This window comes from Desmodus rotundus, chromosome 5, assembly GCF_022682495.2.
Source record: "Desmodus rotundus isolate HL8 chromosome 5, HLdesRot8A.1, whole genome shotgun sequence".
In the NCBI taxonomy this organism is placed as follows: domain Eukaryota; kingdom Metazoa; phylum Chordata; class Mammalia; order Chiroptera; family Phyllostomidae; genus Desmodus; species Desmodus rotundus.
In genome coordinates, this window is record NC_071391.1 from 7856058 (window position 1) to 7871066 (window position 15009).

Genomic DNA, 15009 nt, shown 5'->3' on the forward strand with positions numbered 1-15009 from the left:
TGCTCCTGGCTGAGAGGCGGTGGCAGGGCCCAGGCTCCCCACAGCCAGGAACAGAGGCTGCCTCCCCAGCACATAGCTGGCGCCTCAAGGGCCAGCACGGGAGTGACCGGGCGACCTCCTGTAGCTGCCCTCACTTGGAAAGGCTGCCCCTAAGCCTGAGTGATGACACGGGTGACGTGCTCCAGGCTGCCCTCTGTTTACAGAACTCTGTGCCCCTGGGGGGCAAAGCTCCACCTCTTGGCGACAGCCCGCTTGTCCTCGCAGCTTGTCCAACAGCTGCCAAGTGGTGGAGAGACCATGTCAGAGCAGTGAGTGTTCTGAAGACCACAGTGCAAAGCAGAGTGGGCCCCAGTGGCAGTGCCGAAGTTCTGCACTGTCTCAGGACCAGGGACGCTCAGAGAGGCTAGCCACAGTGGGGGCTGCAGGGAGAGAGGCGCTAACTGCTTGTCCCAATGATGCAGGCTTCCCCTTGAGATCCCAGCTGTGGGGGAGGAAGTGCCCCCACTCCTCTGGGTCTACAGGTCTGCTGGCCTCGGTTTACCCAATCGGTTCCCATCAGCTCTGAGGCCCAGGCCCCGGGCTGCCAGCACATTCCCTGGCCCGCGACTCCCCAGCAACAGTGAGCGAGCTCAGCCAGGCCATGGAGAAGATGCTGAAGGGCCACGCTCAGGAGGGCAGGCAGGGGGGCCAGAGAAGAAACCATCAGGTCCCTGGGGCTGGTTCATCAGAAAGGGGGTGACCAGGAGGGCAGGGCAGGATTGGTTTACCGGCAAGCTCTCCTCGCTGGGAGGGAGGGTGGGGGCCATGGACAAGGCCAGGGAAGAAAGTGGCAGATGAGCCTGGGCTGGGGCTATGTGCTTCTTGCCCCAACCATACAAAAGTCCCATTGATCCACCCCTCGCCCCCGCGCCCGGGAGCCAGTTCCCAACACCAGGGCTCTGGCGACTCTCCTGCTCCTTGCTGACCATCCAGCTGCCGCCGCCACCGCTGCTCTGGCATGCCAGGCACTCCAGGCCTGGCACGCAAAGTCACATGCTCTGCGCAGGCGAAGCCGGGCACGGCCAGGGCAGCACTGGGGACCACGGGGGGTGGCTTTTATGGGGCAGTGGGGCCCTCTGTAGTAGTACAGAAACGCAGAAAGCCCCAAAGCCGTGGATCACCTGCCCGCCACCCTTGCCCAGCCCCTCCCATCTCCCTGGAGGGCAAGTCCTTGGGCAAACAATGAGCCAGGTGCCGCACAGCAAACGCAGGGCTGGGAAAAGCAAACACCGCGGGCTACCACTCTGCTGGACCGCTGCCTTACAGGACACCACTCAACTGCTGGGGTGGCCTTGCCCACAGCTGCCGCAGGGGCCCCCAGGGTGAGTGACCTGGCTTTCCCCTCCCGCCCCCCACCCATCCCCAAGAGAAGCCTGAGTGTGAGGTGAGGGGGAGGCAGCAGTGGAAGAATGGGCAGGGCACAGGGCCTTAGGGAGCAGGGCTTCCGAGCTGGGGGGCCACCTCCCCCCTGCACACTGAGCTTCTCCAGGGGACAGGGCATGGAACCCTGCAGGAGGTATTCGGGGGAGGGTCAGGCTGACCTGGGCCTAGAGCCTCTCCTTGGCCACGTCCTGGCTGGGTGACCGTGAACCAGTCTCGGGGCCTGGGGGCTGTGAGGCCCACATGTACAGCCCTTGCAAAGGTGAAATGGGACGGGGTCTTTATGGGAACACTTAGCACAGGGTTTGGCGCAGAGGACAGCCTCCATGCATGGCTGCTCTGCCCAATGCCACACAGATGTGGGGTGGAGCTGGGGCAGGCCACAGGACACGGGCAGCACTGTGGGAGTCGGGGTGCCACACCCTCCGAGGGCATGCTCACTCAGCTGCTCTGTGGTCCCCTGGCCTCAGACCCCAGGGGAGACTTCTGGCCTGTGGCTGCACCAGCAGGGGCTGCTCCAACTGGCCCCAAACTAAGGCAGCCATGAGCCGGGTCCCAGAATTTCCTCTAGCTGAGAAATCCCTCTGCCACCATGGGCCCCCATACAGGGCTTCTGGCTGACCCACCCCAACAAGCAGCCAGAGGAGCACTGCCCCTTTCTCGCAGACCTTACCCTGGGGCCAGCACATGCTGATGAGGCAGCTTGGCCTTTATCTGCTCTGCTACGTGCCACAGCCGAGTGCTCTTCGGAGTCAGAGCTCTCCATGCCTCAGTGCCTTTGCAGAGGCCGGTCTCTCTGCACAGAAAGCCTTTTCCAGTCTTGCTCCCTGGGAGCTCCGCAGCCTTCCAGGGCTTAGCCGAAACACTAGCTCCTCTGTGGAGCCTCCAGAAGCCTGCCAGCCCCCAAGGCAGACCTGACCAGTGACCCTCCATTCCTGGTTCCCCACTAGGAGAGGAGCTCCCAGAGGGTGGGGCTGCATTTTCTGCCGGTGTCCTTGGCAGCCAGCATAGTGCCTGGTGCCTAGCAGCTGCTCAAGATATGTCAAAGCAGGCCCCGGGACCGGCTCACTAGTTCTGAGATCACAAGGCTGGCCCGTCTGGCCGGAGGGACTCAAATGGGCGTGGGACGTGGGCAGGACTGAGCTTCCCTGACAAGGCAGCTGGGGCCTGAGGTCTCTTCTTCTTTGCAAACTGTCCACAGACTGAGCACCAAGCTTCCCCAGTCACAGGAGGCTTTGAGGCTTGCAAACTGCCTCCCCATCTCCAAATGCAGAAACCAAAGTTAAACAGGAGGGGTGAGCGAAGGGAAGGGAAGTGCAACCGGAACTGCAGGGAGAAGGGGAGCTGTGGCCGCCATCTGCTGTGAACAAGATGTTTGGAGAACGTGCTCCTCAGTTCTGAGGTCTCCCAGCCAACTCGTGGAGGGTGGGCCGCCCCTCTACAGATGGGAGCCGGGGGCCCAGCCACGCCTGAGAGGTGCTGGGGCCCCCCGCCCGCCCAGACCCTCTGTGCTCTGCTCTGACCTCCTGCTTCTCAAGCAGACCTGGGGCCAGGATGCCAGCCCAGGACACAAGCCACATTGCCTCTTTCCGGAGCCCCCCCCCAGGCTCTGGGGAGCCAAGTCCACAACAATGATGATAGTAACTCAAACATAACAATAATAAAGGTAAGCCACCACCTCCCAGAAGGCCCTGCACCAGGAACTTCTAGAGTCCAAGAGGGAACCACTGCCTTGCCCCTCCATGCAGAGGCACCTGGCCACCTGGACCCATCAGGAGGCGGTCCTGACCCTCCTCTGTCCTCTAAAGCTGGGGCTGAATAAACAACAGGAGAACCTCCATGTGGGCAGGAACCTTCTGAGTTGTGCATGCTCATTTTAGGGCGAAAGGTGAAAGCCAAGGATGCCGACACCTGGCCCAGGCCACACCAGGGTCAGGGGCAGGCTGGGAGCAGGCTCCTGCGCAGGGCTGTCCTCTGTCCTGTAAAGACAGCCCTCCCTTGCAGTGCTGAGGTGTGCTGGTCCTGCCTTCAGGGCCCTTCCCTCCCCCACAGCCTGTCCGTCTGTGCTGCCCACTCGGATGCAGCCAGTCAGCCTCGGCGCTGCTTACTGCAGAGGTGGGCCAGCTGGGGGCCTGTAGGCACCGAGCCCTGCCCTCTTGGCTGGGCCCCCAGTCCCGCCATTCAGGAGGCTGGGCCCACAGCTGCAGTCCTTCCCCAGCTGCCCTGCCCTGCGCCTGCTCGTGGCAAGTGGGGCCGGACATGCTTGCAGGGGTGCTAGGCGGCCTACCAATCAGAGACTGGGGCTGCCTGGTGGCACCCAGACAACAGAAACCGCTGCACTTCGCACCAGGACGGAGGGTGGGGAGGGGGCTCAGAAGTCTGCCTGCGGAGATCTAGCCACATCAGGGTCCCAACTGTCACTCTGTTAACTTCAGGCCTGGCAGCCTGGCCCCTGGGAGCTGCCGGACTCTGCTATTACAACAGCCTGGAGAGGTCAGGGGTGACTCTCCCTCCCACTGGCAACAGGAAGGTAGGGGCTGCGGGGGGATCACCCAGAACTGTACACCCCACCACCCCCAACACAGCAGGCACCACGCAGCTTTGCTGCCTCCTCCACAGGCCTGCTTGCAAGCATGCACTCCACATTTTTCTCTGCTCGTCCCCCCCCTGAAACCCCCACACACCGTAACAGTGGCACCTCCACCCTGCTGCCGGCTCAGCTGAGGGCGGCACGGGCGCCAGGGCTGGGACGCAGACGGGTATGAATTCTTCTAGGAGCAGAGCTTACAGCTGTCCCTTTCTCCAGGGGTCCTTGGCCCCCGGCTGGGTCACTGTGCTGGCCCCACTTCCTGCCTCTCCCAGTCCCCCACAGGGTCGCCCTGTCTGTGGATCAGGGAATCAATGGCTTCTCTGTTCTCGGGAGGGAATGCCCTGCCCTGGGTCGGGGGAGGGGCTCTTCCAAGGAGACAGGGAGCAGCCCCCCTGTGCTCAGGACCCTCGAGGCCTCCCTGCTCCTCCTGTGCTGACAAGTGGGGGCACTGTGCTGGGTGCAGAGTCAAGGTCTCTGGAGTGTTGGGGAGGGCGGCCAGGTGGGCATGAAGGCTAAAAGCTCCGTGGGTTCCTGCCCATGGCCAGCCAGGGCCTCCTCAGCCCCCTTCCCAGTTCTCAGACCCCTCTGTGTGAGTCGCCGTCTCCACCCAGACACCCTCACAGACGACTCCTGCCCCAGCTGAGGCACAGCCGGCCGGGTGAGTCAGCCAGGGGAATCCCAGCACCAGCACCCACCGCTGGGTGACAGTTCCGCTGACACCTACGGAGTGGGGCGCCCAACCCCTCCCAGCAGAGGGTTTGAGGAACACCCAGGCTCCCCCACCCCCATTTCCTGCTCCCTGAGAGGGGAGCCTGGCAGTGGGAGGAGGAGGAGCCCTGAGGGAGTCTGCTGTCCTGGGCCTGCTTCTGTGGCCCCTTTGGGCCTCTGGTCCCTCACCCTTGTCAGTGGGGGAGGAGGTGGGAGAATGCTCACCATGGTCCCTGCCAGCTCTTGCCCAGTGACTGCCACCCTAGCCACTTGGTCTCCTGCTTCCCAGGGCCTCAGTAGCCCCAGGGTCTCCTGGGGTAGGCTGTGGACAGCCCACCTCATTCCTATGGGGCCCCTGGCCTCTGTCTCCTGCCTGGGCACCCCCTACCCCCGACTCCACCTCCGCTATATGCTGCCCTGGACCCCAGGAAGAGCTGGGTCGAGGTCCTCCCTGTGACAGGGGAGGAGGGGCAGAGAGGAGTGCAAGGCCAGGAGAGGGTCCTCCTGAAAGCCTGAAAGAGGGACAGAAAGGACAGGCACAAAGGCAGCTCCCAGCAGGACATCCTGTCCCTGGAGAAACCCGGCCAGGTCCACACAAACCCGCCAGACCGGTTAGTGGCCACTTCATTGCTGCCTGCTTCCTGAAGGTGCCGGGGAGGGGGCCTGCGGGATCCTGCCTGTGGCAGCTGCCAGCTGGTCTGTCTCCTGGGATGTTCTGTTGAATACCACCCATTCCTTACTCCATTCCCTTCCGCTGGATGCCGGCCCAAGTAGAACCACCTTCTTGGCGTAGGTCAGGAGACTGAGGGGAGGGTGACTTTCTGAGCTCACCTCGCCCACTGCCTCAGGTGGGGTCCCAGACCAGGGGGCCAGAGCAGACCGGGGTTTGGATGTCCCAGCCGAGGCTTCAGATGCCCCTCGACAGGACCTCACGGACACTCTCCTGGGTGTATCACCATGAAGACGACAAGCCCCATCCTGGAGCTCACAGGACAGGATGACCAGGAAACCCGTGCTCGGGACAGGGGGTTCAGAGCTATGATGCCGGGCACCCCACAGCCAGGACCTCAGCTCTGCTGAGGGCCACAGCGAAGGCTTCCTGGAGGGCACTGCGGCCAAGGGGGAGTTTGCCACCAGCACAAAGAGGAGGGAAAGCAAGGCTCACTTCCTCTTTTCTCCCTCCTCCTCCGCCCCAATACAAAAGCCCCTCAGAACCCTGGAGGCAAATGCAGCCTGTGCCAGGGCCTGAGCCCAGTGGCGCAGAGGCTGGGCCCTCACAGGGCTGTGTGCTGAGCACCCTCGTCACCACCTAACTCCTGCATCTCGGAAGCTGGCAAAGCTGGTTTCTTGGGCTCCCTGGGCCGGGAAAAACACACTCAGGAGTGAGCAGTGCCATCAGGCTGTTTCCCTGGCATCGCAGGTAGACACGCGCTTGCTCCGTGTGGCCCGGGCAGGTATCCAGAGCCCCTCCAAGTTCGGAGCGCCCAGCCCACCAGCTTTGACCTTCCCTCTCTGCGGCTCAGGCCACCACGAAGCTGGCGGGGGAAGGGACACGGAAGCCTGTTTCTTTGAAAGAAGACCAAAAAGATGTGACCGCACAAATCCCATGGGCTTACTGAAATGGCTTTAAAGCAAATGCCTTGAATGGATTTCTCCCACCTTCCTTCCCCACTGAACCAACCCCTCCCTGGCAACCAGCAGCTCAAAGGGCAGGAGCTCAGGGCTGCTGGGGCCTGACGGAAACGGGTCTCAGCCACAAAGCCAGGCAGGGGGCACAGGGACAAAGGCAGATCTGGGCAGGAGAAGATGAAAAGCAGACACCTAACCCCGGGCAGCGCAAAGAGTCCACGGGAGGCCAATATCAGATCCAGGAACACGGGTGCCCTCGAGCCCTCTACTCTCCGTGGCTTACGTTCAATTCCCCGCAGCCCCGGCTCCTTTGCTCCTGCTCCTCCCTTTGCCCTTGCCTGGAAGGCCCTGCCCTGAGCAGCCGTTTCTTCTTACACTCTCACTGGGCAGCTGGGACAGACAGGTGGGGGCTTCTTGGACAGTGTGAATGGGTCAGAAAACAGGAAAGGGGGCCGAGTGGAAAGGTCTGTGACTTCCCAGAGATTAGCGCTAGAAGAGCCAGGGGAATCAGATCCAAGTCTCCCTGACTCCCTGAATCTTGACATGAAGACCTTAAGCCCAGAGAGGTACACTGACCTGCCCAACGTCACACAGCTATGGGCCCTGTCCCATCCTTGGTGGCTTTCCAAGTCTTATTCATTCAACCTTTACTTCCGGAGCACATCCTCTGAGGCTAGACTCTGGAACTTGGGTTTAAGCGCCTAGGTGGTGCCACAGAGGCTTGCAACCTGGGGGGCTTCCCGTCCCTGGGACCCTGCTCCCCACTCCTGTCCTCTGTTAAGTGGAGAAGGTGCCCTGGCCTTCGCCAGGGAAGACTCCTAGCAGAGAGGAAGTACACAAGTGGGAGAAAAGGTGTGAAGGGCTGTGGACCACGAGGCGCAGCCAGAGGTCAGGGAGCCCGTGGCGAAGGTCACCCAGCAAGTAGATGGAGTGAGGAGCACTGCCCGCAGAGTCTGGGCCTGCACTGGCACCTGTGACCTCAGGACCCTGGAGTAGACATGCTCACCTATGCCTCCTTTTTCCTTCTTATTACAAAAGATTTTCCTTAGAAACAATTTTTAAAAAATTAGAACAGAAAGGCCCATGATCCCTCCAGGAAAATGATTAACTATTAACATCTGTCCATTCTGTCTCTTTCCTCCATCCAAATAGGCACCTACCGCTCTTTTCCACTGAGTTCGAGAAGGTAAACATTTCTCTTTGCTAAACATGTTTTCCAGCCCAGTCTTCCCTCGTCACTGCAGGGTAGCCCGTGCGCATGGGGTACATGAGTTTAATTGACCAGCTCCCTGCTGGTGGCCATTTGGCTGTGTCCCTCTTCTCGCTGAGAACATTCTGGCAGCTGGGGGCACCCCGGGCAGGATCGTGCTGGAGCCTAGGACTCCTGACGCCTATGCCCTCAAGCCCTCATTCTACCCCCGACCGCTGCTCCACCCCAGGTGAAGCTTTATGCACAAGGTTGGGTGGGTGGGGAGGAGTAGGGAGTGGCTCCCCATGACTCTCCACTTGAATGGACACATGCAGATTCCCAGGCCCGCCCAGCAATTTTGGATGGTTTGGTCCAATATAGGCCTAGGAACCTACATTCTGAGCGAGCCCCAACACAGCCAACCCCAGGAGGTCCTGATGCTGGGGGTGCCCACTCACACTCAGAGAAAAAGCGCTCCAGGCCCAGCCCCATCAGGGCTTCTCCTACCTGGGCAAGCAGAAGCTGGTCCAGCTGCACATGCCTGGGCTCCACTCCCAGAGATTCTGATTTGGGGTCGGGGGCGGGCACCTGGAGATTCTGCATTTCTGACCTGTTTTCAGGTGACCCTGCTGCCGCTGGCTCACGGGCCACACTCGGGAGCGCTGAGCTAAACCCATGTGGGTGCCGTGGACAGGTGTGGCCAGGTGCAGGCGATGGGCACTTTGCCTGCACGGATCATCACAGCCAGAACTTAGCAAGCTCTCCTGTGGTTTGATCCCTGTGCCCTGGCCTCTCCAGGTGTGACCTACGAGCCATGTCACTAGGAGCTGCCCTGGGGCCCCTCCGGCCTGAGTGGGAAGCCGCACTGGCAAGCCCCCGGGTGATCTGTGTTGCCATACACAAGTGTCATACTACGCTGAGTCCCTGACACGTGCCATCCATGCCATCCACCTGGCCCTCCTCAGAGGCAGCTCAGTGATTCCTCTGATTACGCAGGTGGAAACCACAGCTGAGAGGTCAGGTCACTTGGTTAAGGTCTCACGAGTGCCAGCAGCAGGAGCCGCCCTGGGAAGCCAGGGGGTCCTGCTCAGCCTGAGCACTCAGCACCACGTCATGACACCCCTGTGGTTTCTGATTCGCCCCCCTGAAACCACTCCCCCAGGGGGGCTCTGAGGCTGCACTTTGCAGGTGAGACCTCGAAACGCATGCCAGGCCAACTGCTCTGATGCTCCTCCTGGAAAACGGGAGAACCCGGGACCTAGCCTGCTGGCTGTGTCCACGCCCATGACACTTCCCTCCAGGCCCACCCATCCGTGGCAGAGCCGGAGCACAGGGCCTGCGTGGGGGCCCCGCCTCCAAAGCCCCAAGGCTCTGCAGACACAGCCGGGGGGCAGGAAGTGGGAACTGGGGCAGAGGAACCAGGAGTTCAGTTTGGTTGAGGACATTCTTTTTTCACAGCCAGACTCAGTTAATGCGTGCCTTCTGAAAGGAAGCAGAGAATAGCTGCGCTCAGCCCAGTGAGGCCGGCCCCTTTCAACTCCCAGCCGCTGCCATTTGCAATTACAACTTCAGAGGGCTCCTATAATTTATACATCCCAGGATGCACTGCTCCAGCTGCTTTATTATGGGAGTTCATTACCCCATGATGCTTAAACTTTTATAAAGTACTGAGCAGATGGTGGGCTGGATGCCCGGCTTAGTTACCACTGCCGGAAGTCTGCTGAATGGGTTCACCTGGGGAAGGGAGGGGGTCAGGCTCTCTAAAGGGGCCAAGAAACGGAGAAGGCGGCTCCAGAGAACAGGGGCCCTACATTAGCCATTGATTAAGCTGTACGGTAGAGCAAGCTGGCAGCAAGAACTACAATCCACAGCAGCCCAACATTACTGGCAGGGGGCATGCAGGGCGAGAGGAATAAGCTGGTGTGTGCCTGAAAGCTGCCTGCCAAAGCCAGTGGGCAGCCAGGTCTGAGGAGGTGGCCACAAGCCACAGACAGGTTTTACGTGGGGAATGACAGACTTCCTGAGAGGGGGGAAGCTGGTCCCCTCAGTAATAGGGTGGCCAAAGGGGTCTTCCTTTGTAGGAACCTGTTCTTGCTGTGGCTCTCAGGGTATCCAAACCTGATGCAAGGTGAGGGAACGAGAAGGAATACCCCAAGAGCAGGGGCCAGACAGATGGGGGCTGAGTCCCAGCTTGCCGGCAGCAAATGTATGACCTGTAGCAGAATTGCAGGTTCTTGCAATTCTCCAAGGAAGCTGAGGTGCTGGCCTGTCATCTGCTGTAAAACCTGAGTGCCTCCCTCCAGGGGTGGGGGGGGCGGGCACCACCCACCTAAGCTCAGAGCCTAGAGCCAGGTGAGTGCCCAGTGAACGGGGACTGTCACTATTCTTTGCATTACTGAGTTACCACCTGTAAAGCACTTAGAAGGAGCCCGCAGAGAGGAATGCTAGGAAGGGTCTGCTATTGTTTCTGTTGCTACATTGTAAATTGTCTGTTACCTGTCAGTCACTAACTCGGAACTCCCGGAGGACCAGGTGGAAACTTTTCTCTTCTTACTCAGGCCCAGGCACCAAGCTTAGAGCAGGCCCCGTGGTGCTTGACAAACTCTGCTGAGAGTGAGTGCCCTGGAGATTACAAGTAGCAAGACTACTCTCTGCTCTGCAGTCTGGCCCCAGGCCCAAGGAAGGTGTCGGAGGAAGACCAAGTTCTTTTCAAAGGTATGAAACCAAAACAGCCTCTTGAGAAAAATTCCTTGACTTCCCCGGAGGAAAGAGACTCCAGATGTGGCTGTTTTTTCTGGCTCTGGGACACTGGAGTTGATTCTGGCCTTCTCCTTCTGTGTGTCCTGGAACTGAGGAGGAAGGGGAATGACTAAGGCCTCAGGCCTCAGCTGGGGCTCTGTGTCCCCCACAGGCTGGGTTCCCCGTGGCCACCAGCTGGGCTCCCCTAGGAAGCTCTGGCTGGCCTCCTTCTGCCGTCACCGGAGAGACTGCCCCTGACAGACAGGGCCAGAAAGGACGCCACAGGACTCTGGATTTGTCACGGTTGCTAGTGTTCCTGCCTGTGAGGGCAAGTCCTGACCCCCTTCTGTCGATGCACGATCTGACCCACCGGCCATCGTCCTGCAGCCCAGAGGAGCTGGAGGGGCCACAGGGCTGCCGCTGGCACATGAGGGTCAGAGAGTCTCTGAGGAGAGACCCTGGCTTCCCCCAAAGGCCTCAGGGGAGGAAAAGGTGGACAAAGAAAAGACAGCCGAAAGGAAGAGGTGCCTGTGGGAAGGAAGCTGATACAGGGAAGGAACCGGAAGGAGCTGGGGGCTCAGGGCAGCCTCAGAGGGAGCTGGGTGGGTCAGAATCGGGTGAGATGCCAGTGGGACACTACCAGCTCTGAGAAGAGGCCCAGAAGCCGGAGGGGAGTGAAGGAAGCCCGGGGCCAGCCTGCCCCCTCCCAGGAGCGGTGCTGGGGCTGCCTGGCTGCAGAGGACACGCAGCCTCAGGAAAGGGAGGGTTCTCTTAGTTTAGCACTGGACTGGGCTGCCAGGCAAGAGTCAAGATTAGTAATCCCGACAGTTCATAACAGCAGGTAACACTTCCTGAGAACACGAGAGGTTCTTGCCCCTGGAGGAACTTCCGAGGTGGCATCTCCCTTGATGCCAAAGGCATCCCAGTGGGCCACGTCCCATCAGGCCCCCCACTTTAGAGCCAAGGAGACTGAGGCTCAGAAAGGCTGAGTGGCTTGCCCAAGTAGCAGTGGACTTCACCGAAGCTCCGCCTTCACGCTACCGTCCACGTCTACAGGCCCGTGCTACGCCGAATTTAGAGAGAGGGAGAGAGTCTGAATCAGAAGCGGGCGACCAAAGGAGCTGAGAGAGGCGTGGCCTTGGAGACAGGCAGTCCCGAGTGGGCGAGGCGGGCTGGCGCACACTGCAGGCGGCACGGTGGGGATGGCTAGGGCCCGCAGCTGAGACTGGAAAGGCCACAAGAGTCCCCTCGGCTGACGGCTGCCTGGACACTGCAGCGGGACGGCTGCCCCAAGGCAGTGTAGGAGCTTGCTGAAGGGGAGTCAGAGAAAGGGTGTGCCGGGGAGCCTGATGTCATCCCCGCCTGCAGAAGGCGGAAACTTGGGAAGTGAAACAAAACGTCACCTAAGAGCAGCCTGGCCACAGATTTCCGACAGCAATGCCAGGCATGCCTCTGCCCCATCCACAGTCTGAGGCCTCTGCCCTCTTCTTCAGGGCCTGGGGCGGGAGGGGGCGTAGAGCGGGGGTGCCCCGGCAGCAGGCGTCACGCTCCCCAGGCCCAGCTTGGCGCAGAAACGTGCTGGGAGTAAAGCTGATGAGAAAGCAGAGGCTTCCTAGCCAACGCCCTGGGAACCCTGCCATCGAAGGCTGACAGTCTCCCCGCTTTCCGGAACAACAGACGCAGCGCTCACCTCTTCACCAGGCTTTCCGTGTATTTTGAGGGGTGAGGGGAGGTCCTGGCAGCTGCTTGGTGACTAACCTTCCTCACCAAAACCAGCCTGAACCGACCTAGTCAGGCAGGGCCCTTGCACCTCCACGTACCCGCAAGGCCCCAGAGTGGGAGGGACTGCCTTCAAGGACCCAGGCATACTGGTCAGCCAACCAGGACACCAGACTGGGGCCTGGCACTCACTCTAGGGACCAGCTCTTGGTGCAGCAGGGTCCTCAAGCAAGTCCTTGCCACTAGCCTGTCCGGGCTGACTGGGGGCACGCGGTGCAGGTGCTCCGGCCTGGGTGCGGGCGCTGCTGGCCTTTACGGCAGCTCTTGCCTCTCACACACAGGCGACTCTGACTGTTGATGAGCACAGTCGTCTTTCGCACCCAGTACCACCTTTGTGCAGGGGTCAGTGAAGGAGAGAGAGCAAGTATCACTGTTGCTCTCACATGAACAGGGCGGCCGAGGCTCAGAAAGGCCAAGTGACTCATCTGAAGTTGCTCAGCACAGCCAGGGGCAGAATGCAAGTCCAGCACCCTCACATGCCTTGTCTCCCCAAAACTACAATCCTGTGTGAGTGGGTGCTCCTGGTCCCCCCAGCACAGGAGGGGGTCCGATGCAGACCAACACTTCAGGCCAGACAGCTGGGGGATAAGTACACAGATGTCTGATGGATGCACAGGCCCAAGGGCATGGAGAGAGAAGGGAGACTCCGTGAGCACCCTGTGATCTCAGGGCTGCGGGGCTCCAAGTCCTGGCCTTGGCACCGACCAGCCAAGTGCCTAGCGCATGCTCCCAGACCTCGTCTATAAAAGGGGCAGATGCCTCCCGCCTCTTCGCGCGGTTGTGAGGCTCGGTGAGCTGGTCTGGTGGTGGGGATCCCGTGAGCCGACATGTGAAAAGTGCCCAGCAGGGCGCCCGGCATCCGTGTTCGGTAAGTGCTGCTTTGCCTCCGCCGTTAGTCCTCAGTGAGGACATGGGTTAGGGAGGGGAGGGAGCCACCAACATTTAACAACATGCACACTCTCCGGGCACCGGTGCCACGGCCCCTCGTCACGTGAGACAAGACAGCCCTGGAGTTCAGTGCTATGTGAAGAACAGCGTCATGGGCACGGTGGGTCGTGTGGGCCTGAAGGAGAGGCAGGGCTTGGAGTGGAGAGGAGAGGGAAGGCTGCTGGTTCAAACCCCAGCTCTCCACCTACTCGCTGTGTCCTTGGGCAGGTAAACTCAACCTCTCTAATCCTCCTGGAAGACAGGGTGGGAGGGATAGGGGAATGCAGGGAGGGCCTTTTGCAAAGGAGTGAATGAGATCCTCTATATACTGTGCTGGGTTTAGTTCCTCCACATTCACAACATGTAAACCATTGTTATCGCTACTGCTATTTTGTGGCTAAGCAAAGCCCCCTGGAGACAGACACACTGGGGCCTTCCCAGGTGTCCAGGCCTGAAAGGGTTTGACAAAAGCCAAGCGCAGGGCTCTGTCCTGGGGGGTTGGGGGTTGGCGGTAGAGGTGCAGCCCCAAAGAGCTTATACCACCACGCGGCCTGCCCAGCGGGGAGCAGCCAGCGGTGTGCTGGGAGGTGCAGGATGGATTATATGTAATGAAGGGACATCAATAATAAATTAACCTCCAGTAAGTCCAGGAACATCAATCAAATTAATTAAATGGCTCCAGGAAAGGCAACAACAAGGGGCCTCTTTGGGACGAATGCCTCACCTTACACAGCCGAGACCCACTCTCCCCAGCCCTCCCCCACCCCGAATCTCCAGGTGTCAGGATTTGCTCCCGGAACACAGGTGGAGACAAGCCCTGCACCCCCACCCATCCCCCAGCTCAGAGAACTCACAAACGCTGAAAGGGTTTTGATGAAACTTCCCAGAATAGTAACCTCCTGGGCTGAACTCAGGCAGGAGAAATTTCAAGGGGTGGTTCGGTGCGGAACTGATCATATGTCTGGAAGTGCTGAACCCCTCAGTGAGTCCTTGGGGATGAGAACAGCCTCGAGGGCAGCACGAGCGGCCTCACGGGGACCCCAGAAAGCCTCCACTCTCTCTCCTGGCCTGGAACACACTGGAGTCAAAGTGGCTGGAAGTCTAGTGGGGGAAACACATCCCAGGCAGGGCTCCAAGGCCCTGCTCCCTCTTCAGGCTTCACCTCCAGGCCCTGCCCCACGCCCACCCCTTGCCGTCCAAACCAACAGATCTCATGGCTCCCACCTCATTCCTGTAATCGTAATTGGGCAAGTCGGTCTCTCTCCTGCCCTCCCCAGGGTGGCTTCTGCCCAGCTTTGAGTCCTCCTCACCCGGCACCTGCCCTAGCCACCAGCTGGCCTACCAATCCTGTCCACCAGGACTTCTTGGCACCTGCTGCTGAACCTCTCTCCCTGGGGGGCACCAGCCCCGAAACCCTCGCTCAGACACGTCAGTGACTGTCTGTGTTTTCCACAGACCAGATCCGGCCGGCAGCCGCGGCTCCTGGGGACCCAGCTCCAACTCAAGGTTTCAAGCTTAGCTTCCATTACTTCCATTTCTTGCACCTGGCATTCAATCCCGACCACCGACGGTCAGACCCTCGCTTCCCTAGACACATCCCCGCACGGCTGCGGCTTCCTCTGCGATGCCCTGGACGGCCCGGGATGAAGGCCATTTCCGTCCCAGGCTCTCCTGGCCTCCTTCATTGGAGTCACTTGACCTCCAGTGGCTCTTCCTCTTGAGGCGGCAGCACAGACCTGCAGGTCCCCACGGATCCTCTCAACAGCCGGTGAGCGCCCCGAAGGCAGGCTCTACACCTTCTGTTCTGGAAAGGCCGCTCATCCTCGTGGCCCTCGCTGACACCAACGCTCAGTCGGTGTTCACGGAACAACTCTGCCTCCGATAGCATTCCCCAGGGGCGAAGACCTTACTCTGCGTGCAACTCTGTTGACAGACAGGCAACGTTGCGTCCACGCCAGGGAGAGGGTGGGGCTAACGTCTCCACGTCAGGAGCAGGGACAGGCCCTATTACGTCTCCCTTGCTAATGTA

General features: G+C 60.2%; 1 protein-coding gene across 3 annotated transcripts in view; it reads right to left on the minus strand.

The window, feature by feature from the left end:
• Positions 1-15009, minus strand: part of DAGLA (diacylglycerol lipase alpha) — a 60449-nt gene that overhangs the window by 40709 nt on the left and 4731 nt on the right. Inside the window, exon 1 of one of the 3 annotated variants that reach the window (XM_045183437.2) lies at positions 2093-2539. The exons of the other annotated variants lie outside the window; for them this stretch is intronic. The gene's annotated coding sequence lies outside the window, so the exon portion shown is untranslated. Of the gene's footprint in view, positions 1-2092; positions 2540-15009 lie in introns of those variants that run through there. 3 annotated transcript variants of the gene reach the window in all.